Source organism: Hyla sarda, chromosome 8 (assembly GCF_029499605.1).
Source record: "Hyla sarda isolate aHylSar1 chromosome 8, aHylSar1.hap1, whole genome shotgun sequence".
Taxonomy (NCBI): domain Eukaryota; kingdom Metazoa; phylum Chordata; class Amphibia; order Anura; family Hylidae; genus Hyla; species Hyla sarda.
Window position 1 is genome coordinate 192,154,275 of NC_079196.1, and position 27,012 is coordinate 192,181,286.

A 27,012-nucleotide genomic window follows, 5' to 3' on the forward strand; every position below is an offset into this window, starting at 1 on the left:
CTGTGATACCTCCTATGGACCTCTGAGTGCCTGCTGGCAAGGTTTTTTTCTCTTCATTCGTATTCCAGCTGTTACTCCTGGAACTTGGGCTGCACAGGATCCACAACTATCTTCTATTCCCCTATACGGGGTGATATGCGTATTACCTATATACCTAAAGTGAGCGGCCACTCTATAGAGCCTGCACCTCCCTCCTGCTAGGAGCGGAGTGGGGGGGGGGGATGTCTCCCATCAATCATGGTGTCAGGCAGGGACTCATGCAGGAGGGTCTTTTTTGAACCATGAGTAGTAAGGGTTTACCATGTGTAATACAACTGTGATCAGTAGGGAATAAAGTGAACAATCTTCCCTATAGTCCTGAGTGAGGTTCCTTAGCAGCATGGCAGGGGCAGTAGTTGAGTCTTTAGACCACCTGACTGACCTGTAGTGGGTTGAATATTGCCCTCTAGTTCAGTATGGATTCCTAATCAAGAAAGTCTGGAGCGGTCCTGTCATAGGCTCAGATAGGTTAGCGTGTTTTGCAGCCTTTCAATGTGCATATAAACAGATTTTATGGAACAGTATTCCAGAGAACAGACGCCAGCTTTTAATTTGTGCACTTAAATACCATATTTCGTTAAGGAACATTGAACGCTGTCTCATAAACCAACACCTGTTGTGGACTGGGAAGTGATGGTTCCAGATGCTGTCCATGGCACTTCTTGCTCCGCACACTTCTCACATTTGTTAGGTGTTTCATGAAATAGGCGCCTTGTAAACTGGAACAAATCCTCCAGGTGCCTCCATTCTTCTAAGCACAATGTCTTGCCGATATTGGAACCTCTTGAGATGTTTACCAAGATGGGACTAGTCTGAAGTCTCTAATAATCAGGACAGTAGCAGAAATCATTTCTCTAAATACAGTTTTTGACTACTGCTTGCACTGGGAATATATCAGCCCGATAACCTATTAGGCTATGTTCACACGGGCAAAAAACGTGTGGAATGTTGGCCCGAAAAACAGGTGCGGATATTCCACACATTTGACTAACGGGCGGGCGCTAGGACCTCTCGGAAACGAGCAGTCTCATAGACGGCAATGTATTTCCTTGCAAAGTCTGCAAAAAGAAAAGACTTGACAATTCTTTCTGTGAACACCGGAATCGGAATTTCCGCGCCATGCTGAGCATGTTGATGCACTTATGCTACGTTCACTGTGTTCTATGGGTATTCTTTCCCTCTGGAGAGATCTCTGGCTCGGCATACATTCCCAGTCAGTTTCCAAGACTCCTATTTGGAATGAAACACAAAGGAGTAGTGCAGTGGAATGTAACTAAAAGATCGCAGGGGGGGAGGGGGGGTGTTCGGCTGTTGGGACCCCCTGCAAGCCCCATTCTGACCCCTGCAGGAAGCTGTGGCCGACACGCACCCCTCCATGTATCTCTATGGGATACATGGAGGGGGCATGTCGGCCGCTGCTCTGTGCAGGGGTTGGCACGCCCCCTTCTCCAACAGACTTCCAGGGCCTGGTTCAGGGCCCTCCAGGTTTAGGAGGTCCCATCAGTCAGACCCCCGCAATCTATAATGCTTTGGATAGGGGATAAGTTATGTTTCTCTACAGAACTCTTTTATCCACTTGGAAAACGTGGTGTGAAAGATGCTTAATATATACTTTCTTCCCTACGTTCCAAGTAGAGGGTCAATGGCCTACAAGTCTTCTCAAGTCTTTAAATAAAAAACCATATCCATTTAGTCCCATGATGATTTAATTTGGCATGTGCCTGTTGGTGACTAGCGTTTACTACACGTAGCACATGATTTCCGTGGTCATGGGTTTATGATAGAACTACTTCTCCCAATACAATGAAGTAACTGAGGTCTAACTGAACGATGTGACTTCCACTTCCCACAAATACTCCCATGGGCCAAAGTTAGGACACAATGAAAAAAAGTGTTTCTGAGATATTAACTGGTCAGACGGAGCTTTCCAAAATCTTAAGGTAAAAAGTCAAGGGCATGTCTGCCACAATAGACTGTGTGCGGGGAGCTGGCGACCAGATCTGTTATTTCCTAAAGCAGGAGGATAGTACATACGTAAGTACTTCCTGCCCACACATACTGGAAAATACACACTGCCCATCAGAACAGGTTGTGTCACCAGTGCAGAAGGGAGGACAGAGCTCGGAATGTTCTCTGCTTACTGTAATATTATGCAAGTACTATGCAGGTCAGCATACCAACGGGGCCCAACAGATTCATGTAATCTACACTGCTAACATGCTAGAGAAAGTTTGAGCCACTGGGGCAGATCTTGGCTACTAAGTAGCAGCAAATGGGGCAAAAACACTTAGTCCCATACACGCACAAAAAAGGGTTTGCGCGGAAAATGAACCGAATATATTCACTAGTAGACTATGCTTTCTCACACATTATATGCCAGAATGTTTTCCCAGATATCCCAACATAAACCTTGGATCCGTGTATCCCAACCAGTGTGTCTCCAGCTGTTTCAAAACTACAAACTTCCAGATTGCCCGGACAGCCTTCGGCTAGAGGCACACTGGTTGGGAAACATTGCCTTAGAAGTATTGGCAAAACAAAGTGTGATTTGGTCTCTACTCTGCGTCAGTAGCCAATAGTGATGAAGTTGATCTTTACGGCTGATTTTGTACACTTTCAGTTAATAAATAGAATTTTTTTAGCAACTAAAAAAGTATTTTTTATGATAAAATAGGATTTTTACAACATACACTTGAATGACTATCAATGTCTACTAGGTGGGGCATCTAACCGCTGTGATGACTTGCTGTTGCAGATAGGTGCGGTTGCAGTATAGAGGCAAGGAAACAGGACTTTTCAAATCAAAGTTCGGTGTTTTATTCACACTTGGCACACAGCAAAAAGTCTTTAAATGCAGAACAAAGGAAAATGTAACAAAAGTCCACCTGTATTCCTCAGGTGTTTGTTCACACCTGAGACCATGCCATGCGGCATCAAGCAAGTCTTTTCAAAGTATCCAGACTGTTCACCAGCTTTCAACCTTGGAGCTAATACAGGGAAGAACTCCACATACAGCTCTTTCTGGCAGTGTGAGCTGCAACTAGCAAATCCCCCTCAGCTTGTGAGGCAGCCTAGCTTTAAGGCCAACAAAAGGCGGCCTGGATTGTGGGGAATGACCCCCACCCTACACTTGACCATTCCCAGCAAGAGCCCGGATTGGCCTTCCAGCCATACTACGGCCATAGTGTCAGTCTGCATCACAGACACTGAATAAATACCGGCCTTGGTGACACATATTGCCCATCAACCACCATGCCTTTCACCTTCTCACACTGCTTAAACACTCACAGATTTTTGGAACATACAGACAGTACTAGCTTGGACGGATATGTGTTTTAGATTAAAAAATAAATAAAAACAAGCCCAAGGGTGCAGCACCCTTTTTGTTTGTATGTTCCAGTCATCAGCTGGGTCACAATGGGCGCACCCTACTAGTCCGACATGTTATTATAGTTTGCACTTATGCGATTATGGTGGGAAACGTCTTTAGTTTCACCTTCCAAGCTGAATAAGAGAATTTCACAATCCTGCTGGAACATTTGGTAAGCCCATTACTGCAGGCACCGACGTCCTAACAATTCAATGTATTCCGCAAAGATTTAAAACACTTTCTCCAATGCTGGGAAACATCACAAATCATCAGGAAACCAGGGAACGCTAAACAGGAGAAACAAGAGCCACAATCAGTCAATGCCCGCTCTCAGCGCTGGTGTAGGGTAACGTCGGGATCCCAGAGTACAAATAGGAATTAGGTTAGGTGGCAGGGACACAGTGCGGCTTTTGTAGTCCTGCCAGAGGGGCAGTGCTGTTCTGCATTAAATCAGAACAAGGCTCCTTCCTTCTTAAATATCCACTTCAAATACAATCCGTACATTGAATCCTTTAAACTGGATGCAAACTACTGCTCGCTAACATGAAAGAGATGTCTTCCTCATCCACAATAAAAAGGGAGCAGTGTTTTCCTGGCTGCCTAAATGAAGAAGTAAAGAAACGCGGCCAAAATGTATTCAAAATTTATGGAAGAAGAAGATAGGGGATCTCAAAATGAGAAAAAAAAAAAACTGTTCCGAACGCTGGAGCTGGCAGCTCGTGACAGCATAGCCCCGCCCCCTCACTGCGTCACGTCCCGCCCCCTCAATGCAAGTCTATGGGAGGGGGCGTGACGGCTGTCACGCCCCCTCCCATAGACTTGCATTGAGGGGGCGGGGCTATGACGTCACGAGCTCCCGACTCCAGAATTCGGAACAGTTTGTTCCAAACGCTGAGCAGCAGAGCACCCCTTTAAGGCGAATTTTAAGTGACACTTCAATAATGATTAACCCTTATAGAGAAGAATTTCTTAAATTTGCTGCTTGCTTTGGAAAAGACCATTTTGTTAGAAGGAATCCCCGAAAGGGTTTCTTGTAGCTAGGACTTCCAGCGATGATTGGTAATCTTTGGGGGAAAGTTGAAGCTTTTAAGCATTTTCTCGACAGCACCACCAAAGGAGAAATGAAGCATTGCATGGTGCCATTTGAAAACAATACTGGAGGCTAGTAGGTCGGCACTTCTGTGAGTTGTGGTGCTCGCGGTGGGAGGGAAGAACATTATACCCAGCACTTACCAATAAAGCTTAAAGGGGTACTCCACTGGAAAACATTTTTTTTTTTATCAACTGGTGCCAGAAAGTTAAAAAGATTTGTAAATGACTGAAAATCCTTCCAGTAGTTATCAGCTGCTGTATAATACAGCAGAAGTTCATTTCTTTTGGAATTTCTTTTCTGCCTGACCACAGTGCTCTCTGCTGACACCTCTGTCCATGTCCGGAACTGTCCAGAGCAGAAGCAAATCCCCATAGCAAACCTATCCTGCTCTGGACAGCTCCTGACATGGACAGAGGTGTCAGCAGAGAGAAATGTGGTCAGGCAGCTGATAAGTACTGGAAGGATTAAGATTTTTTAATAGAAGTAATTTACAAAGCTGTTTAACTTTCTGGCACCATTTGATTTAAAAAAAAATATATATATTTTTTTTAATCATTAAAGGTTTATTGATCCATGATTCAAAGATTCAGGCACAGGATGGCAGACTTGCTATTGCACTCCTTATGGTAAATAAAAAATCTTTCTAATTTACTTTGTTTTTAAAAAAAATGAAGTTTTCTATGTTTTGTGTTTAAAAAAGATGCCACTAGGCGTCTCCCTACTTGTCCAGAGCAGATTTTCCCCCATCTTTTGAACAGACTTTGGACTACTGCTGGCCTGGCAGAAGTCAAAACCAGGAAATGCTGAGAGGGGAATGTGCAGCCTTAGCCAATCATAGCTCATCTCACACTGTACTGCTCTGGGCTGTGTGTAGTAGAGTGAGGGAGGAAGTTCTCCCCAGTATGGCTTAAGATGATGTCATGCCTGCTGGGGAACGCCCCCTCCCAGTCTGTGAATCTGAGACTCAGCAGAAAATACAGAGAAATTTCAAGGTAGAAAACTAAAAAACTAAAATAAATAAAGACAGGGGGTGGTTTATCATGATGGGGGCAGTGAACTGGGAGCATTATAAAATTTAACAAGAACCTGGAGACAGACGGGGGGGGGGGGGGAGGGGTATCAATTTTTAAAAAGAAATTAGCTCTGTTTTTCTATTCCTGGATAACCCCTTTAATCTAAAGATAGAAATATTCAGCCTGATGTGGTAGAGAGAATTTGGTCAAGTCCCGAAAGGGAGAAATCTGTCTACATATATATATATAGTCAACAATGCCAGATAATTGGAACAAACCAAGGAACCAACACCTGCAAAGTCTTCTTGTTTGGAGGATGGCCAGTGAGACTGTTCAAGCACTAAACAGAAGGGGGATTTATCAAAACTTGTCCAGATGAAAAGTTGCTGAGTTGCCCATAGCAACCAATCAGGCCTTTTCAAAAGAGAAAAAAGCAATATGATTGGTTGCTATGGGCAACTCAGCAACTTTTCCTCTGGACAGGTTTTGATAAATCTCCACAAGAATGTTTAAAGGGGTCCTCCAATGCTCAGCGTTTGGAACAAACTGTTCCGAATGGTGGAGGCAGGCCCCTTCATGACATCACGCCCCACCCCCTCAATGCCAGTCTATGGGAGGGGGGCGTGACAGCCATCATGCCCTCTCCCACCGCCTTGCATTTAGGGGGCGTGACATCATGAGGGGGTGGGGCTATGACATCACAAGCTCCTGGCGCCTGCTCCAGTGTTCGGAACAGTTTGTTAAAAACCGCTGAGCAGCAGAGTACCCCTTTAACTGCACCGTCTATTGAGGAATTCGATGATTCTATAGAAAAGTGTAGACACGTGGACACATCCAATGTGTCAATGTCTTTCAGTCACTCCACTCGCCAACATTTGTCATCATCATGTTATATAGAGTACAGGATGGCTGAAAAGACTCTCGAGGGCGCAGATGTGCGCAAGTCTCCACTCCCCGGGTTGGCTTTATATGGAAATTACTTTGACTGATATTGTTTTCATTTCAAGCTGCTCTTTTACGTCATCCAGATTATACAGCGTGCGCATAGTTTATACAAAAACTTGACAAGGAAGACCTCCCCCCATGCACATAGTTTTTCCATGCGAGTGATGTACAGCACAAACGGTCTTTTCTTTGTGTTGCTCGGCGCGGTCACTCACCCCTTCTGTAACTTTGATCTCTAAACACCCTCTGGCTAACACCCAAATGACAACCATCCCACCCCGTCCAGGACAACACAAGTGTCATTTACCCTCTATGTCAACCACCACTGACTTATGAAGATAAGTGTCGCACTTATGTCTCAAAGATATTCTTGCAGAACACAATAGGACGTTATCTTGTCATCGCTCTTGCTAAGCAGGACCGGCTGGTTTGAGGCTCCCGACATTACAGTTCATTGGCGATGCTATTCACACAGTGCAACCACACATTCTTGGTGTTTCAACCTTGGCGTCTTAAAGGGGTACTCCACTGGCCAGCGTGGAGCTAAATGTTCCGAAGGCCGTTTTCACGCTGCGGGGGTCAGCCACACCCCCTTGTGATGTCACGGTCACGCTCCCTCAATGCAAGTCTATGGGAGGGGGCGTGACGCCCCCTCCCATAGACTTGCTTTGAGGGGGCGTGGCCGACCCCCGCATGGCGAAAACAGCGTTCGGAACATTCAGTTCCATGTTGGCCAGTGGAGTAACCCTTTAACCATTTCATGAACTAGTTCAAAAACGCAACCTCTTACGGAGTACAGTAATTCCTAAAAGGGTGTTTTTGCCGAAACACTCGTGAAATTTTCTGCACCAGAACCGTATGCATGACGTCTGTACGGCATTACATGGAACCATAGGAATTGCTATGTGATACCACAAGATGCATACAACACCACAGTATTAGGGAGAATATCTCCTTACTGCATACAGTGACGCATGCCACGATTTCCTTATGGAACTAAAGTCATGCATCGGTGCACGGTGGCGCTATTTACTTTTATTGGTGCCATATTATGGTTCCAACTGGGAGGTTGTACAGAGCAGCAATATAGCTGCGTGCATAAACCCTAAATGGAAGATACCTTCTGTCAAGCGGATATAAAAGGTCTTTTCAGATGAGATAGCTGTTCTTAGAAAGTGAGTGCCCACCGATATGACTGTCATACCCACCTTTTCAAGACGCTTAAAGGAAAACTGACAGCTTTCTCCCCCCGCACTAACCAGCGGTACTAACTGGTAGTGCGGGGGACGATTATCAGTTTGATGCTTACCGTGCCCGGATCCTAAATTTTCTATTTTTGGTATATGCTAATGAGGTGCTAACTGGCACCGGCCGGGGTAACTGGCACTCTGACGTCAGTGCCACCGGCCAAAGCGCTGCCAAGCTCATCAATATTCCTCCCCTCCCTCTTCTCCCCGCTCTGTAATGAAGAGGGAGGGGAGGAATATTGATGAGCTGGGCAGCGCTTTGGCCGGTGGCACTGACGTCAGAGTGCCAGTTAGCACCTCATTAGCATATACCGAAAATAGAAGAATATGGCTGAACGGCGCGGCGGATCCGGGCACGGTAAGCATCAAACTGATCAGCGTCCCCCGCCAGTACCGCTGGTTAGTGCTGGGGGAGAAAGCTGACAGTTTTCCTTTAAAGGGGTATTCTGGTGGAAAACTATTTTTAGTTAAACAGATTTGTAAATTACTTCTATTTAAAAATCTTTATCCTTTCAGTACTTATCAGCTGCTGTACGCTCCACAGGAAGTTCTTTTCTTTTTGAATTTATTTTGTGTCTGACCACAGTGCTCTCTAGTGCCACCTCTGTCCATGTCAGGAACTGTCCAGAGCAGGAGAGGTTTGCAATGGGGATTTGCTCCTGCACATGGCAATTTCTGACATGGACAGAGGTGTCAGCAGAGAGCACTGGGTCAGACTGAAAAGAACTACACAACTTCCTCTGTAGTATACCGCAGCTGATAAGTACTGGAAGGATTAAGATATTTTTTAAAAGAAGTAATTTACAAATCTGTTTAACTTTCTGGCAACAGTTGATTTAAAAAACTTCCACTGGAGTACAAACCTTTAAATAACAAACCTATCAAGTTATGCAGGACTGAAGATTATTTTAGTTTCGAGTCTAAATCCGGGTTCATATATATGATGGCAATGCAGGTTACAAGAAGTTAGATGTACTGCACACAGCATCCCATAGGCCGAAATGGGTATAGCACCAGACCTATGGAGGTATCCAGCATAGATCCTTTGTGGTGTAATAGCACCAGACTGAAAAAAGTTGCACTCAATGTTTCTTAAAGGGGTACTCCACTGGAAAACATTTTCTTTTAAATCAACTGGTGCCAGAAAGTTAAACAGATTTGTAAATTACTTCTATTAAAAAATCCCAATCCTTCCAGGTCTTTTTTTTTTTTATTTCCTTTCTGCCTGACCACAACTGATCTCTGCTGACATCTCTGTGGATTTTAAGAACTGTCCAGAGTAGGAGCAAATACTTATACAAAACCTATTCTTGCTCTGGACAGTTCCTAAAATGGACAGAGGTGTCAGCAGAGAGCACTGTGGTCAGACAGAAAGGAAAATCAAAAATAAAAGAACTTCCTGTGGATCATACAGCAGCTGATAAGTACTGGAAGGATTGGGATTTTTTAATAGAAGTAATTTGCATATCTGTTTAACTTGCTGACAACAGTTGATTTAAAAGAAAATGTTTTCCAGTGGAGTACCCCTTTAACACACGACAGACATGGAAACATGCACTCAATGAGCTTGGTGACAACCCTTGTGGGAGCTCACTGTCAGTACAATTTCATTGTTACACACAACTAACACAAACAGGTAAAAATTGGTTGTACAGAATTTTTGACAATTTAAAAAAAGAAGTCAAACTAAAGTTTATTAGTAGAAGTTAGGTCGGCACTTCCGCGTGTGGCGGTGGTGCACGAGGTAGGAGCAGACCAATATATAGAATATATACCCAGCACTCACCGGTGATGTTAAAGGGGTACTCCTGTGGAAAACTTTTTTTTTTTTTAAATCAACATGTGGCAGAAAGTTAAACAGATTTGTAAACTACGGTACTTCTATGAAAAAAATAAATAAAATCTTAATCCTTCCAGTACTTATTAACGGCTGTATACTACAGAGGAAATTCTTTTCTTTTTGGATTTCTTTTCTGTCACTACTACAATGCTCTCTGCTGACACCTCTGTCCATGTCAGGAACTTCCCAGAGCAGGAGCAAATCCCTATAGCAAACATATGCTGCTCTGGACAGTTCCTAAAATGGACAGAGGTGTCAGCAGAGAGCACTGTGGTAGTGACAAAAGAAATTCCAAAAGAAAATAATTTCCTCTGTAGTATACAGCCACTAATAAGTACTGGAAGGATTAAGATTTTATTTTTATTTTTTTTAATAGAAGTAATTTACAAATCTGTTTAACTTTCTGGCTTCAGTTGATTTAAAAAAAAAAAGTTTTCCACCAGACTACCCCTTTAAATCACGTAATTTTATTTATCCATAGCAAGAATAGTTACATAAAGGACGCGTTTCGGCATATTGCCTTCCTCAGCTTGCTGATAAAAGGCAGCAAGCTGAGGAAGGCAATATTACGAAACGCACCCGTAATGTAACTATTCCTGCTATGGATCAATAAAACTACGTGATTTAGCATGACCGGTGAGTGCTGGGTATCTATTCTAAATTCAAGGTTATGTCCACTATGATGCAATGACCACATACTTACCAGAGAAAGTTTTGTGCAGACATTGAGGAAAAAAAAAAAAGAAATTCTAGATTTCAGCTCTGAAGCAAATACTGAATTGTGGATGCAGTTGTGAACAGCGACACAGGCTTTAATTCAATTTTGTACATTTATTCAAATTACGGTATGTTCAACAAATGACTATCTAATATTTTGTTATATTTTTAGAATATCGCTGTGTATAGTATGAGGTTAATATGCACCATAAACAGGCATCTCTTCTACTAGAAGTAACGTCTTCAGTGTGTATCAATGCGACTGAGTACTCTCTTAGTATAAATCAAGTTTGTACGGAAAGTACTTGAAGTACCACAATAAAGAGAGGAACACGCAGTCCTGAGTTCTTGTTGTTTTAAATCAAAGATCTTGCACAATCTGATCACCCGGGCTGCTGGGATTCCTATGATGCCTCGCATGCTTTCCAAGCTACAGACAACCTCCTAATGTTATTGAGCAGAATATTAAAAAGAAATCTGAAAAAAGGGCATAAGATGGAGCTTCAGGTTCTATAAAGATATATTAAAGGGGTAGTCCAGTGATATACCGTATTTTTCGCCGTATAAGATGCACTTTTTCTTCCCCAAAACTGGGGGGGAAAAAGTCGGTGCGTCTTATACGGCGAATACACCCCTATCGCGGCGGTCCCTGCGGCCATCAATGGCCGGGACCCGCGGCTAATACAGGACATCACCGATCGCGGTGATGCCCTGTATTAACCCTTCAGACGCGGCGATCAAAGCTGACCGCTGCGACTGAAGGGAAAGTGACACTAACCCGGCTGTTCGGGACCGCCGCAATTTCACCGCGGCGGTCCCGAACAGCCCGACTGAATAGCCGGGTTAGTGCTTACAGGACACCGGGAGGGACCTTACCTGCCTCCTCGGTGTCTTCTCCGTTCAGGGATCCCCTGTATGGCCGGTGCTCTCCTTCCTCGTCATCACGTCGTCGCGTACGTGCGTCGGCGTGCGTAACAACGTGATGGCGGCGACGGAGAGAGAGGATACCCGGCCGGCAGCAGAGACGTTCCGGAGCGACGGGGACAGCGATGGAGCGACATCCAGGGCAGCGGTGACGGGTCCGGAGCGACGGGGACACGTGAGTATTACCTCCTATGCAGTGGTCTTCAATCTGCGGACCTCCAGATGTTGCAAAACTACAACTCCCAGCATGCCCGGACAGCCAACGGCTGTCCGGGCATGCTGGGAGTTGTAGTTTTGCAACATCTGGAGGTCCGCAGGTTGAAGACCACTATTGGGTTCAAAATCTTTATTTTTTTAGATTTTGCCCCTAAAAATAGGGTGCGTCTTATACGTCGGTGCATTCTATAGGACGAAAAACACGGTACTTTTCCTTCTAAAAGTATCCAGGCTAGGTTAGATAAATTGTAAATAATAATAATAAAAAAAAAACTGTACATACCTACTGTGATCTGCTGCGGTTCTGATGGTGCTCAGTCCCCGCTGCTCACCATTTTCTGAAGACATCTCTTCCAATCACTGGCCACAGGTTGACTGAGCTGCTAATTCTTTGCATCTAGATCAGCAGTCTTTAAACTGTGGGACTCCAGCTGTTGCAAAAATATAACTCCCAGCATGCACGAACAGCCAATTTGACTAAATCTTTATACAGGGCTTCCTTTGAAAAACAAGCTGTTCTACATACCCCGGTTCTTGTGGGGATCCCCTGCTCTGCCTGCAGTTGGTGCGCCGGTGTTAATGGAGAAGTGCATGTCAAGTGACCGCGCGCAGTCAATCAGCGGCCTTGGTGGTGGCGCTCCGTACTCAAGTGTACAGAGCATCAAGGCGAGGCTACTGATTGGCTGGAGATGAGGGGACAGTAATGACTGTGACACCACATGGAGGAGATGAGAGGCCACTAATGACTGACACCTGGAGGAGATGAGAGGCCACTAATGACTGTGACACCACCTGGAGGAGATGAGAGGCCACTAATGACTGTGACACCACCTGGAGGAGATGAGAGGCCACTAATGACTGACACCTGGAGGAGATGAGAGGCTACTAATGACTGTGACACCACCTGGAGGAGATGAAAGGCCACTAATGACTGTGACACCACCTGGAGGAGATGAGAGGCCACTAATGACTGTGACACCACCTGTAGGAGATGAGAGGCCACTAATGACTGACACCTGGAGGAGATGAGAGGCCACTAATGACTGTGACACCACCTGGAGGAGATGAGAGGCCACTAATGACTGACACCTGGAGGAGATGAGAGGCCACTAATGACTGTGACACCACCTGGAGGAGATGAGAGGGCCACTAATGACTGACACCACCTGGAGGAGATGAGAGGCCACTAATGACTGACACCTGGAGGAGATGAGAGGCCACTAATGACTGTGACACCACCTGGAGGAGATGAGAGGCCACTAATGACTGTGACACACAGGGTAGAGATGAGGGGACACTAAAGACTGTGACACCACATGGAGGAGATGAGAGGACACTAACGATTGTGACACACGGGGGAGATGAGAGGGCCACTAATGACTGACACCTGGAGGAGATGAGAGGCCACTAATGACTGTGACACCACCTGGAGGAGATGAGAGGCCACTAATGACTGACACCTGGAGGAGATGAGAGGCCACTAATGACTGTGACACCACCTGGAGGAGATGAGAGGCCACTAATGACTGTGACACCACCTGGAGGAGATGAAAGGCCACTAATGACTGTGACACCACCTGGAGGAGATGAGAGGCCACTAATGACTGACACCTGGAGGAGATGAGAGGCCACTAATGACTGTGACACCACCTGGAGGAGATGAGAGGCCACTAATGACTGACACCTGGAGGAGATGAGAGGCCACTAATGACTGTGACACCACCTGGAGGAGATGAGAGGGCCACTAATGACTGACACCTGGAGGAGATGAGAGGGCCACTAATGACTGACACCTGGAGGAGATGAGAGGCCACTAATGACTGTGACACCACCTGGAGGAGATGAGAGGGCCACTAATGAATGACACCTGGAGGAGATGAGAGGCCACTAATGACTGTGACACCACCTGGAGGAGATGAGAGGCCACTAATGACTGACACCTGGAGGAGATGAGAGGCCACTAATGACTGTGACACCACCTGGAGGAGATGAGAGGCCACTAATGACTGTGACACCACCTGGAGGAGATGAGAGGCCACTAATGACTGACACCTGGAGGAGATGAGAGGCCACTAATGACTGTGACACCACCTGGAGGAGATGAGAGGCCACTAATGACTGTGACACACAGGGTAGAGATGAGGGGACACTAAAGACTGTGACACCACATGGAGGAGATGAGAGGACACTAACGATTGTGACACACGGGGGAGATGAGAGGGCCACTAATGACTGACACCTGGAGGAGATGAGAGGCCACTAATGACTGTGACACCACCTGGAGGAGATGAGAGGCCACTAATGACTGTGACACCACCTGGAGGAGATGAGAGGCCACTAATGACTGACACCTGGAGGAGATGAGAGGCCACTAATGACTGTGACACACAGGGTAGAGATGAGGGGACACTAATGACTGTGACACACAGGGTAGAGATGAGGGGACACTAAAAACTGTGACACCACCTGGAGGAGATGAGAGGACACTAACGATTGTGACACATGGGGGAGATGAGGGGACCCTAATGACTGTGTCACACAGGGAGATGAGTGGACAGGAATCACTGTGACACATGAGGGAGATGAAGGGAATAGTAATCACTGTGACACAGAGATTAGGGGACAGTAATCACTGACACAGAGATGGGGTACACTAATGACTGACACAGGGATATATGATGGGACGTTAATGATTGTGACACAAGGGGGAGATGAGGGGACAGAAATTACTGTGACACATGAGGGAGATGAGGGGACAGTAATCACTGTGACACAGAGATGAGGGGACTATAATGACTGTGAAACAAAGAGAAGATTGAGTACACTAATGACTGACACACATGGAGACATGAGGGGTGATTAAAGACTGATCATATGACGTTAAGTGATGTGCAGCGTCCTGGCTCCTAACTTTTTTATGCTGGCTCCAAGATTCTTAACAAATTTGTCAAGCCCTGCGTCAATAGTAGATGATGCTCCATTTTACACCTTCATTGTTTCAGATTTTTTTTTCTTTAATAAACATACTCTTTAAAGGGGTACTCTGGTGGAAAACAATTTTATTTTTATTTTTTAAATCAACTGGTACCAGAAAGTTTTGTAACAGATTTGTAAATTACTTCTAATTAAAAATCTTAATCCTTCCAGTACTCGTCAGCTGCTGTATGCTCCACAGGAAGTGGAGTTGTTCTTTTCTGTCTGACCACAGTGCTCTCTGCTGACACCTCTGTCCATGTCAGGAGCTGTACAGAGTACAAGAAAATCCCTATAGCAAACCTCTTCTGCTCTGGACAGTTCCTGACATGGACAGAGGTGTCAGCAGAGAGCACTGTAGACAGACAAAAAAGAACTCCAGAAAGAAATACAACTTCCTGTGTAGTATACAGCAGCTGAGAAGTACTGGAAGGATTAAGATTTTTAAATAGAAGTAATTTACAAATCTGTTTAACTTTGTGGCACCAGTTGATCTTAAAAAATTGTTTTCCACAAGAGTACCCCTTTAAAGGGGTTTGCCCTTAAAAGACAACAACAATGAGTGACTGGTGAGAGTCCCTCTACTGAGAGCCCACAGATTACATGGACAGGAGTCCCATGTCCCCCGGCTGAATAAAGCAGAGGTCAGACAGTCACACTAATGTTCTATTATACTCTACGGTCCTGATAAAGATAGCAGATTCATAGTCTTAATTAAAAGTGTGACTAAATTGTATGTATGACTAAGACCTGGTTGTTTGTACCTACTTATGGTGACGGTCAGCCTTCGGCAGTCCAGGTATGCTGGGAGTTGTAGTTTTGCAACAGCTGGAGGCACACTGTTTCAAAAAGCAAACCCTAACACTGGTTTTTCAGGACAGGTCACATAACCCCCTTTCCCGCTCCTTTCTAAAGAAAACAAAAGCTTATGGCTGGGCTGGAGAAGCCTCAGGGCAATGATCAGGCCCCGTTCCCCGGCTGTCACAGTCACTTAGGGCCATGATTATGAGGGGCTTGTTTCTGTAATAAAGCTGGGAGCCAATGGGAAAGGGCGGCTGAAGCCTGTGAGGATTGTGTGTACACCAGGTCACGTGTATACACAGCAAGTTTAGCAGTGCCAGGAGCAGGGCTTCAGTCTCTGTCAGCATGTCTGGTGGAAGCGGTGTGTACCCTCCGTGCCTTAGGAGATGAAACCTTTGTGTTCTCATGTGTAATCTGCAAAATGCTTCCGTCACCTCGCAGCCTCCTAGCAGGGAACGTCAGGTAAGTCGGCACTACCAGCTCATCCGTGCTCTCCACTCGCAATGAATGACTTCGGTAACTATCAGACGTCTTATGTAACAAGATCGGGGTATCTCCACAGCTTTCCTTTCTACGATATTTCCAAACGAGCAAGCAAGCTGTTCCGATACCACATCTACCTGCAGAGTAGCAAAGCTGAATTTGTCACCACAGATAATTTCTTATAATAATGTGTTTTCTGGAGCACCTGTAGAATTAGTTATCAGCTCGCAAAGTTAGGTTATGTTCACTTCAATGAGATTCCGCGGTGCCATTTCCGAGTCTTGTATTTTGCTGAATTCTGTGGCGGAATCCCATTAAAGTCAATGGGGCTTGAAGTTCGTTGGAATTCTGTGTTCTGAGAACATGGAAATTTTGTCAAAATTGCGGAAATTTGGCCGGAATTCCGCAATTCTTTTCAGCAAGCTTTGCAGAATGGAATATGTGCAGAATTGCAGAAATTCTGCTATGTCATTACTGTCCCCTCATCTCCCGTGTGTCACAGTCATTACTGTCCCCTCATCTCCCGTGTGTCACAGTCATTACTGTCCCCTCATCTCCCGTGTGTCACAGTCATTACTGTCCCCTCATCTCCGGGGTGTCACAGTCATTACTGTCCCCTCATCTCCCGTGTGTCACAGTCATTATGGTCCCCTCATCTCACGTGTGTCACAGTCATTACTGTCCCCTCATCTCACGTGTGTCACAGTCATTACTGTCCCCTCATCTCCCGTGTGTCACAGTCATTATGGTCCCCTCATCTCCCGTGTGTCACAGTCATTACTGTCCCCTCATCTCACGTGTGTCACAGTCATTACTGTCCCCTCATCTCCCGTGTGTCACAGTCATTACTGTCCCCTCATCTCCCGAGTGTCACAGACATTACTGTCCCCTCCTCTCCTGTGTGTCTCAATCATTACTGTCCCCTCATCTCCCATGTGTCACAGTCATTACTGTCCCCTCATCTCCCCCTTCTGAGCAAATGCTGCCGGAATTTGCAACTTTGCCTTTGATGCACTTTGTGGTTATATAGTTAAAATGTAGTATGTCCCTAGGGATGCCAACCCTATATCACTTCTCAAAGAATTGTGTAAATGTATGCAGGGCGCTTCACAAGCATTGTGGTTACATTAGCATACAAAGGATGGGGGAAATTATAGAGGTACTCGTTTCCTATACATGGGATAGAAGATCCAGTGAATATCTGGAACAGAGAGAGGTGTATGTTGGTGTAAAGCAAAATCAAACACCGTAAGAGCCATATATGTACGATACTAAAAATACAAGCAATGACTGTACAGACCGGCATTAATCGTATACTGTAAGAGCATCAATGACATAATGTAACAGGTTTACCGGCATTCCTATGTAAAACCCTACCATAAGGCCACATTGAAGTAAATATCTCATTTCACATCAAAACACAAGCTCAGCTCTGCTACATCTTTCCAGAACACTGCTTTACCCTGATGGTACCATAATTACCATAGGGTCCCTATTGGCATGGAGTCCGCTGCAGCACGGCGTTGGCCAAGCTGCGTTAATAAATTTGCTTAGCTGCGAGTTGTGAAACCAATAATGATTATATTTTAGCCCCCCCATATGAATGCAGTTCTGTCCAGAGCAGTTTACGGTGTAATACATCCTTGTCACAGGCTGGTCACCACTGACAGACACACCGGGATAAAGTGACTTCCCTAATGAGATGTGGAGCCGCAGGCTTGCACAGGGGCCTTTGCCCCACCGGTCAGCCTGGACCCGTGTCTGTAAACAGATCTGGGGATTAAAGTCCTTTCTGCGACATAGTAATCATTCAAGCATTTCTAATCGCAAAAGGCTTTAGAGAGATTGGCTGCTTCGGTCTGAAAACACAGTGATCAGCTGGACGTGTCCTCTTTAATTTAACCCCTACGGAAAATACAATAGCTCGCAGATGTGGAGGAATTGTAGGGGCAATATGGGTCACTGCGTCTGTGGGTTTCAATGGACTTTGTTGCAAACAGACAAGATGACATATAAGGTGTGATTATAGGTTAACAGGATATTGTTGGGGCGTCAGTCTGTGTATAAAACGTAAGAATGAGTCTACACAGCACTGGGAAAGAGCATGACACGGACGCAATAAAATACATCTCCGATGTTTCACGCAACTTTATCACCATAGACCTTAATGCAAGTCACATGCGACCTGAACGCGGATTCTGTGCGATTTGACTATGGTTTTTTTTGTACAGCTAAATCATAACGGTAATAAAGTTATGCCATAGCAAGTCGCACCAAACTTAGATGTGACTGTCGCATGACCAAAATCGCCATGTAGCCCAAGCCTAAGTGTGCTTCATGCAGACAAGAACTTACATAAAGGTGAGAGAGAAAGACTTAGGCTATGTTCACACAGCAATGCCTGACAGAAGTTCTGAGGGTAGAATTGGATTGATGACATGAATTTCACTAAATGTCATGGCGCCTGATGCTTTACTGGGCAATATGCCTGGAATAAAGTACAGAGAATATGTGCCATAACTCGTGTTGGAAGCAGTGTGAACTGCAGCACATATTTCCATTGATAAAAATATAAAGAGATTCCAAGGAGTACACCAAGGAATAGACAAGAAAGAAACATCCACGGCGCTTCCATCGACCACTATTCCAATAGAACTGAATACCGGACAGGATTGGTATAAATAAAAATATACATTTTTTCACATACAATGGGACAACATGTTTGAAAGGTCAGACTACCCTCTTCACTAGGTCTTAGTTTGATGGACCTGACGAAGAGTGTAGTATGACCCTGGAAATGTGCTATCCCATTGCATTTGAATAAATCTATATTTTTTTCACCAAACTTGTCCAGTAATCGATTCAAGTGACGCAACAGCCGTGTGAAGTGCAAAGGTGGTGTTCTTTCTGGGCTATTGCTTGTTTTTTGGATTCTCTTTGCATTATTACAGACCGTGCTCACGTCTGGGAAACAGTTGGATGCAGGCAGCCTCTGGACATAAGTAATACAAGGCACATGTTGTTGTTGTGACCAAGGCATGACACCCTAAAGTGAATGGATCACCTATATGCCCACCACCCTTGTGTTTTAAGATAATGGTACATAAATCGCACCCATTTGTGTTTAGTGTTTGAATATATTGCTTCATTGAAAAATAAAATGGGGCACGTATTGCAGCTGGTGACCCTGGTCTAAGACTAAAAAGTCTAAATTGTGCCCCTTGTATACTCCACATTTCCATTCAAGAACATTCCCCCTCTCTAACACTTTTTTGTGACCCTTTGTGGATGCTCACCAGGAAGGGCAATGGGCCAGGCTAAGCTTTTAGCTTGCCTGCGTTGTCTCTAGTAAGTGCAACCTTGCCTCTAATTCATTCACACCTTGTTGACATGGGAATTCCATCATGATAGACACTTATAAAACCTCATTTCCTCCGATCACTTTACTCGCTTCAGGGATGAAAGACCTGATCTAATATTTCACCCCCTATTAAATTACTGCCGAAAGGAAATCAATAAAAATGATGATTCACCTGTTTTTTAATCCAGACGTGTGACAAAGAAGTACTGTCTCCAATGACTACTACCTTAAAGGCGTGACAAGATCATAAATGTGTGCATGGGTTTAAAGGTGATCATGTCATTTTACAATCCTCACCCTGAGCCCAGAATGCTAAAATAAGAATGTAAATGTATAGAACCCTAATTCTTCATTCGTAGGGTCACCAGATGCATCATTTCCAGAAGCCATTTAATACATTGAGTAGTGTTATAGAGTATCCACAAGATTGGTGAAATGAGTCAAATTGTTGGGACTTCCATCGATCACAAGAATGGTGGCCCCCAAGGCTCCTGTTTAAAAAGAGCTCAGAAGGAACACTTGTAACAAGGGAGGGTGGGGGGGGGATGCTAATCCAAAGCAGAAATCCTATTTAGCTGCCATGCTGAGTTACAGAAAACCCCATGTAAATATAGAGGGATACACTGTTGTTGACGTTTGACATTATCCTAGGGTGTGAAAAATAAGTCTCACTGTAGCTGCTACAGTGTAGAATCCATAGTGTGCAGTGGATATTGAGATCACAAAGTCCATACACTACACCATACAACACCATCATTCTGTCCATATGAACATGGAAAGTATTGTTGGCCATGTAAAAAACTATATTCTGAACTCATTATTAAGAATAAATCATGATCCTGTAAAGATTTAAGATGAATTGTATTTGGTGAAGTGAAACCTACATCACCAGGACAAGCTCTGAGCTGTTCTTATATTCCTAGAACGTGAATGGTTTATGGGAATCACTCAAAACTGCAGATGGGGATTATAATGTCCTCTCCTTATATAACCCGACTCTGAATCACAATAGAACCTCAGCAGCCAGTGAATAAGATGGCTTAGTGGAGGAGACTGGGAGGGGGGTTTATATAAAAAGAGACAATTTGCTATAATCCACTTCCCTTTGTTTTAAGTGACCTTTCCAGTTTTCTTTGGTTTTCCCAACGCCAAGAGATGTCAATGCTCCGGAGGAACAGACCAATAAAACAGTAAGCTATACACAATAAGTCCTCCTTTGCACCCTAATGGAAGCAGTAGATCAAAAGTAAAGTATTTCCCATCCTGCAGCTCTCAAGCTCACAGCTCAGCCTCCCTCCACCCTGATCAACGACCTCTCCACAGGTCACAAAGCATATCCAGAAACCTTCTCCATTCACAGAAATAGGGTCTTGGCCATATATTTATGTCTATATCCATGGGGCCTGCTGTAAAACCATATCTCTTCAGTAAACCCCTTCCACCCTGATATCCACTCACCCTTTGCAGCATAGCCACACCCCCTGAAGACCATGTGACTTATGACATATCGTCTCTGGCCACATGAAATGTAGGGAAAGGTCAGAGGCAAAAGCAAAATAAAAATATTTTTACTACAGCACTTTCGGGTGTGGATCCTGTGCATGAAAACGGGACAAAGCTGAGATCAGAGGTAATAGAAGTAAATTACACAGTACTATCACTGGGCACCATGGGCTCAAAGGATGAAGAATAAAAATCCTGAAATACCCCTTTAGGTTCTGTCTTGTTTCTGAAGAACTGAAGAAGCAATCTCCTAAATGAAACCCTACACTTCACCCCCAGGAGATCCTGAGTGACTCTTTCTCCACGCTCTGTGATCTCTGCAGCCTCCACCTGCACAATTTCGTTTCTTTAAGCATAAATGAGAAACCACTGATTATTATAGGGACTGTGTCTGTGCAGATGAGACAGGAACTACAGGTAGCCCGGAGGAAACCGTATTTGAATGCAAGAGCACATATTTTGCATACTCTAGAGATCAGTGTCTCGCTTCAGCTACGTGGAGCTCTGCAACAACAATATCGACTTATTTAAACAGCAACTAAGAATTTGTTGATTGTGAACTCTATGGCAGAAGTAATCCTTCACCACAGAGATTGTCTCCCATTTTGCTGATCTATGAATATTTACCCTAAAGAGTTCTCGTGTTTGCTTAACAAAGTCCTTACAAGAGCAACTTGTGACATTAAGGGGAATAAAAATTTGACATCCAGACATAATGAAATAGTATGAATCCATGCTCGCTAACAGAGCACGTTCTGTAACTCTATTATTAGGATTTACGAGGACATCAGCCTAAAGCTGTCCATACACATCAGCCAACATTCATCTTTCCGAACACCCAACAATCAGATAAGCTGGCTGGGTGATGGGCCTAAAAATCATTGTTGGCCAATGGCACATTTCCTTTTATAAATAGGGAAGTTTAATGTATGTGAAGGGCCACACAACCTATCCAGCCAGCCCTGGCCTCACAATCATTGAGCCATGTAAAAATGAGCACTGATCGGGTAGATCGGCGCTCACAATAAGCATGGGTCTGCCTATCTAAATAGACCCCTAAAATATTAAATGTCTGGCCAATAGCTCAATCTCCCAATTCCCCCCTATACACTCAAAAGCTCAGCGTTCATGTGTTTGGAATATGGGGTCTGCAAGACAAATCTGGCGATGGATTACCGTATCTCCACCGATATTAACTGTTTGAAAAGAATTGGAAGACCCTCAAACACATAAGATGGTTAGGTGGTCCTGCCTAAATCGGGGAGTTTGGCCGACATATGACTAAGGAGTATGGGGGCTTTTACTGCAAATACAGTCTGAAAAATGGTTGTTCATCATTTGATCATTCATTAAGTCATTAACCTACTTCTATCTAATGTGTATAACCACCTTTAGAACCACTAGTATGCACCATCTTCTCTTTTTTCAAAGACTTTCCCCAAGAACTCCAGATTTTAGCTAGTGATGAAGCACATTTCATGCCGAGGACAACCATGTATTCATAGGTCAGTTTCTATTAATATTGTATATCAATAGAAATAAAAGATGTAAAGACTGCAAAAACCTATTGTTGCCAACCATACACAAGTTTACTGGTATTTAACATACAGAATGTTGAAGCAGGGACCTGTTCGACTGCCAATAAGTCATAATGAATTTTATTGGGGCTATATATATATATATATATATATATATATATATATATATATATATGAGAAGGGCACAGTACTATTCTTCCTATCAATACAACCGACACCATGGTGGGATCTGAGGATATCCATTATACGTCAATTTTGTCTCTCGGTCTTGGATGGTGTCTATTGTGCGATGGATCTATTTATGATGGAATCCGCTATGAACATATAAACAAAACCTTTCACTGTATGGCTCTTTGGTCTACACTTTTAAACTTTTTGCCTCTGCATCAACTTGGTAATAATAATTGGTTGAACTTGGCAGTCCTATTTTTTTCAAGCCACTACCCATGTATGGCAGGTTTGCTCTAAATAGTTGTTCCCAGTGGTTTGGTCTGGTTGAGGACTAGTGAAGCTTTAAGATTCTCTTCATTTGTGAAGGACAGTAAAATGCTGAGACCTTAAAGTGAAACTTTTATTTAAAAAGTGCTTGGTCTGAAATCTTTTATCTCCTACATATATATCTGTGTCATGACCCTGTGGTCAGCATTACTACATCTTTTTGTGACCATCTCATTTTCTCCAGATGCTCAGATGACACTGCAGTTTGCTTCTTATCTCTTTGTTCTTTGCCCACGAGAAGCACTGTGTGTGTAGCTAACACCCCAGTATCTCACAGAATAAGTGATGAAGGTAAGATCACTATGGGGCCTCATGCACATTGACCGGACTGACTGGACTTCTTACTGTGGTGAGGGGAAGACTTAAGACCCACCTTCTAGGGATCAGTAGGGGTCCCAGTGGTGGACACATGTAATAAATGTTTTTCATGATATAACACCTTTAAGACCTCTTATTGTGTTCCTTAGGCCCCTTTCATATTACCGTTGTCACCCTGCAAAACCTTCCATCATGAACTCCCGTCTGAAAGTCCCTAATACGGCCGTCAAAATATCCCATTCAGGCCATTGGGATTTTTTGACCATCCTGCAGCACCAGTTATGTCCCATTATGACTAACGGGCGTTATTTTTGATGGCACAAAAGATGGTGCATGCAGTAATTTTTGTCCCGGCAAAAGTGACGGTGGAATAACGGTCGTTAAAATTTTAACATTGAAGTCTATTGGTGACGGATGTTCAAAATTGGCATCCGTTAGTGCCCATTATTTTAACATCCGTTATGATCCGTTATTTGTACTGCGCATGCTCAGAACATGGAAATAAAATAACGGACATAAAATAACGGACTATAACGGATGAAATAACGGGTGATAACGGATGGAACATGTCCGTTATTTTGACAGAATGCCAGTTAAAATAACGGACATTGTTCATCCGTTATCATCCGATGTTCAATTATTTTGTCTATTTTTTCATGACCTCTTTCAGCAGAAAAACGGCTGTCAAAATGCAGGAACATGACGGTAGTGTGAAAGAAGCCTTACATGAGCAAGCAAATATATCAGTGCTATTCATGGTTGATGAGACATCTGCACTTACTACAATCTTGTGAGAATTGACATATTGCCTTTCTGTCTTGGATTTTACATTTTGGAAAACTACACTAATTAATACAAAAGAACCTGAAGGCACCGCTTATCTACCCGTACATGTCATTAAACTGGCATAGGGCAGTAAAACTGGGGTTTGTACAGCCATGTTAACTAGTGATTTCTTCTAGTAGAAGGATTGGGCAGTGGGATTTCAACATACCCAATCTCTTTGTGCTTGGGAAATAAGCCACCTCCAGGAGTCTAGAAGCATTTTTCTCCCCTTTCGACTTTTAGAGTACGTTCACACGCGCAAATTTTCAGCTAAAGCCAGCATAGAGCGGGCCTTCACCAGCGGATCCGCAGCTAAATACGCTGCGAAAATCCACACGTGTGAACGTACCCTTAAAAGACATCCATGTGTAGGGTGTATAGGGGGAGAGAGCTGTTGGCTAAACCAACCTTGTATGGCCAGCTTTAGACCTTAAAGGGGTACTCCACTGCCCCAGCAATCAGAACATTTTGTTCTGAATGTTGGGTGTGCGCTGCGTGGGGGGTGACATCACGACCACGCCCTTTGTGACGTAACGGCCATGCCCCCTCAATGCAAGTCTATGGGGAAGGGCATGGCGGCTGCTCAGGACAAAATGTTCCAAACGCTGAGGCAGAGGAGTACCCCTTTAACCATAAATGCTAAAAAAAACTTTAAGACAACAGGGATGCTGTACATACCGCACCAATAGTTTGTACAGAAAGTTTATATTTATTGCTGGCCTGATGCGACAAAGTGCATCCGCCATCCCCATTGATTAAAGTCGTATAGATGCTTTGGTGAAAGGAGGCTTGTAACCATCACACACCTTAGTATTAATTATACTCTGTATAGTAGTATTATTGTTACCTCTGTAGTTAGATCACGTTATTGGTGGAGCTGTTTTTTGTTATACACTGCTGCTTAGGCATATACTTAAGTATGTTTTCGCAATGTATGGTGGTTTCACACTGTTATAAGGCACCGTAGTGTATTTTATACTGAGGCTTGCAGTATATGAAAAATATAAAACAGACAAGAGCGCAAAAGACATGTGCCGTTACTCTGGTGGAGCAGAGATCACTAGTAGCAACAAGATTAAATCCTGGGGGTGTTATGCTTAGAGCACAACACCTATTGTAGCTTGTATACCCAATGCTCGGGTGTGCGATCGGGGTGCAGCCTGGATCTTGCCCGTCGCTGGTATAATTCAGGGACGGTCCGAGAAGTCACAAGTGGAACTGCAATCTGCAGAAGGAAATAGATCCTCTTGCGCTCACCCGATAATCGTGTATAAACCGATACGGACAATGAAATTAAATAAAATCCTTTATTTTTAGCGTTGTGGACTACGCTTTTCAAGGGGTGGGACCCACTCTTCGTCAGGTCGTGACGAAGAGGGGGTCCCACCCCTTGAAATGCGTAGTACACAGCACTAAAAATAAAGGATTTTTTTATTTTATTTAATTCCATTGTTCGTAATGGTTTCTACACGATTATCGGGTGAGCGCAAGAGGATCTATTTCCCTCTGCAGATTGCAGTTCCACTTGTATTTTATGCTGAGAGGGATTTAAACAAATCTTATTCCATCCTTATGCATTGGAGTGAGTCTGATACTCGAGATGTCCATGTGACACATCCGCTATACATTTCCTTAGCGGGAAATGGGAGAGGGCAGTTAGGAGAGCATCAGGCACCTGTATGTCTGTCTCTAATCTCATCACCGCCTATCACTGTGTGAGCCATTCCCCATTCTTGTAAACAGTCGATAGGGAGTGGTTGCCTGCCAAGTGAGGCTGAAACTTTGTGAGCAGCATATGGGCTGGAAAACAAGTGCAGCTCTCGTGGAGATGTTTCACCAGCAGCATGAAACAATCGGCTCCGCACTGCTCGGAAACGGAGAGGAGAACACAATATACTCAGGAAACGTATTAATTTCCTTCCTATGTGAAACTTTATTTCACAGCAGAGCCATCTAGCATGAAAAGAACCCAGCACAAGGTAGGAGATCACGCAGAATTCTGACCTTGAAGTAAATCATCCACTCTTTAAGGAATGTGCGGTATGTCAAGATGATCATTTCTTATCTTGTCTAGATTATGGAAGCACCACTACGCTGTATAAAGGAGAGTATTTAGGCATTACTAATGTCACACATTGTGCATTGAGCACTTTTACTCTTGACTATATTTGTATATATTGTGTTTACTAGTTGAGAAAGTAGAACATAGTTATGCCAATGGAAAACAAGGAAACTCCAGCTCGATTGCAGATCCAATATTCACCTTTATTCACAAACAGCTACACGGATCACAGGTACATGGCAGGATGTGACGCGTTTCGGCCAGGTGCCTGGCCGAAACGAGTCACATCCTTCCATGTACCGATGTTCCGTCTAGCCATCTGCAATCGAGCTGGTGTTTCCTGGTCTTCCAGTGTGTCTCCAGGTGCAGTCCGCACCTTTTCTGTGCTCGATATCTTGGCATCAGGGTGAGCTGATTCCATACCCTATTGCTATAGTTATTCCAATAGAACAAAGTTACAATACCAGGTACAACTGGTGGACATGGGTGGCGCAGTCTCTGTAAGGAAGAAGCCACCTCATACAACTTATTTACATAACGTAGTTTATTGATGTAGATTTCTAAGCCTATGGCTGACGTCCAAATATGTTGTCATGTAATAGCCGTGGTGAAATTCTTGTCGTTGTAATCAGAGATATGTTTCTTTATTATGTGCTTAAAAAATAGCTGACAATGATCACATACACCAAAGAAGTCCATATTATCAGGGTTTGCTTTGGTTATCAATGTTCTGTACATTGATAGCACTATCTAAAAACCGTTATCGATGGAATTTTATGGTTTCTCTGTAGAAGGGATCATCATGTATGATCCAAGCTACTCATTCTGGAACGCGAGCTATCTCTGTGGTTGGCCTATTACAGTAGCTGGACTTCACTGTACAAGTACATGGTTAGATTACTAACTATTAATAGCCTATTGCCTATTTTTGTAATATTAAGAGGCATTGTCATAGCCTCCTTCAGTCAAGGCAAACTTTGCTAGCAACCGCGTTTTCAGTTATGAGCTCTTAATATATGGTTGTTTCTGTTCAAAAGTTGGAAAACACGGCAAGAATTTCAGACAAAAAATAGGTGGTTTCAGGTGATCTCTAAAATAGTAGCTTGCGGAAAGAATAGTGAGTAAAGGCACCAAGACATATTAGATAAAAAGTATGTATGGCTACCTTAAAGAGAACCAGTCATCAGATTTTACCCTACATAATGGGTGGCAACGCGTTATGTGGTGGACCACGGGATGAAATGGC

The 27,012-nt window shown here is 44.0% G+C and overlaps 2 protein-coding genes across 5 annotated transcripts in view; one reads left to right on the forward strand and one right to left on the reverse strand.

Moving 5' to 3' along the window:
- Window positions 1–27,012, reverse strand: part of C8H7orf50 (chromosome 8 C7orf50 homolog) — a 273,243-nt gene that overhangs the window by 76,020 nt on the left and 170,211 nt on the right. The gene's annotated exons all lie outside the window — the stretch shown is intronic.
- Window positions 1–27,012, forward strand: part of GPR146 (G protein-coupled receptor 146) — a 43,714-nt gene that overhangs the window by 10,445 nt on the left and 6,257 nt on the right. The window contains exon 1 of one of the 4 annotated variants that reach the window (XM_056536531.1): window positions 15,504–15,640. The exons of 1 other annotated variant lie outside the window; for it this stretch is intronic. The gene's annotated coding sequence lies outside the window, so the exon portion shown is untranslated. Of the gene's footprint in view, window positions 1–15,503; window positions 15,641–25,457; window positions 25,745–27,012 lie in introns of those variants that run through there. 2 more of the 4 variants (XM_056536532.1, XM_056536530.1) reach the window with 2 other exon arrangements.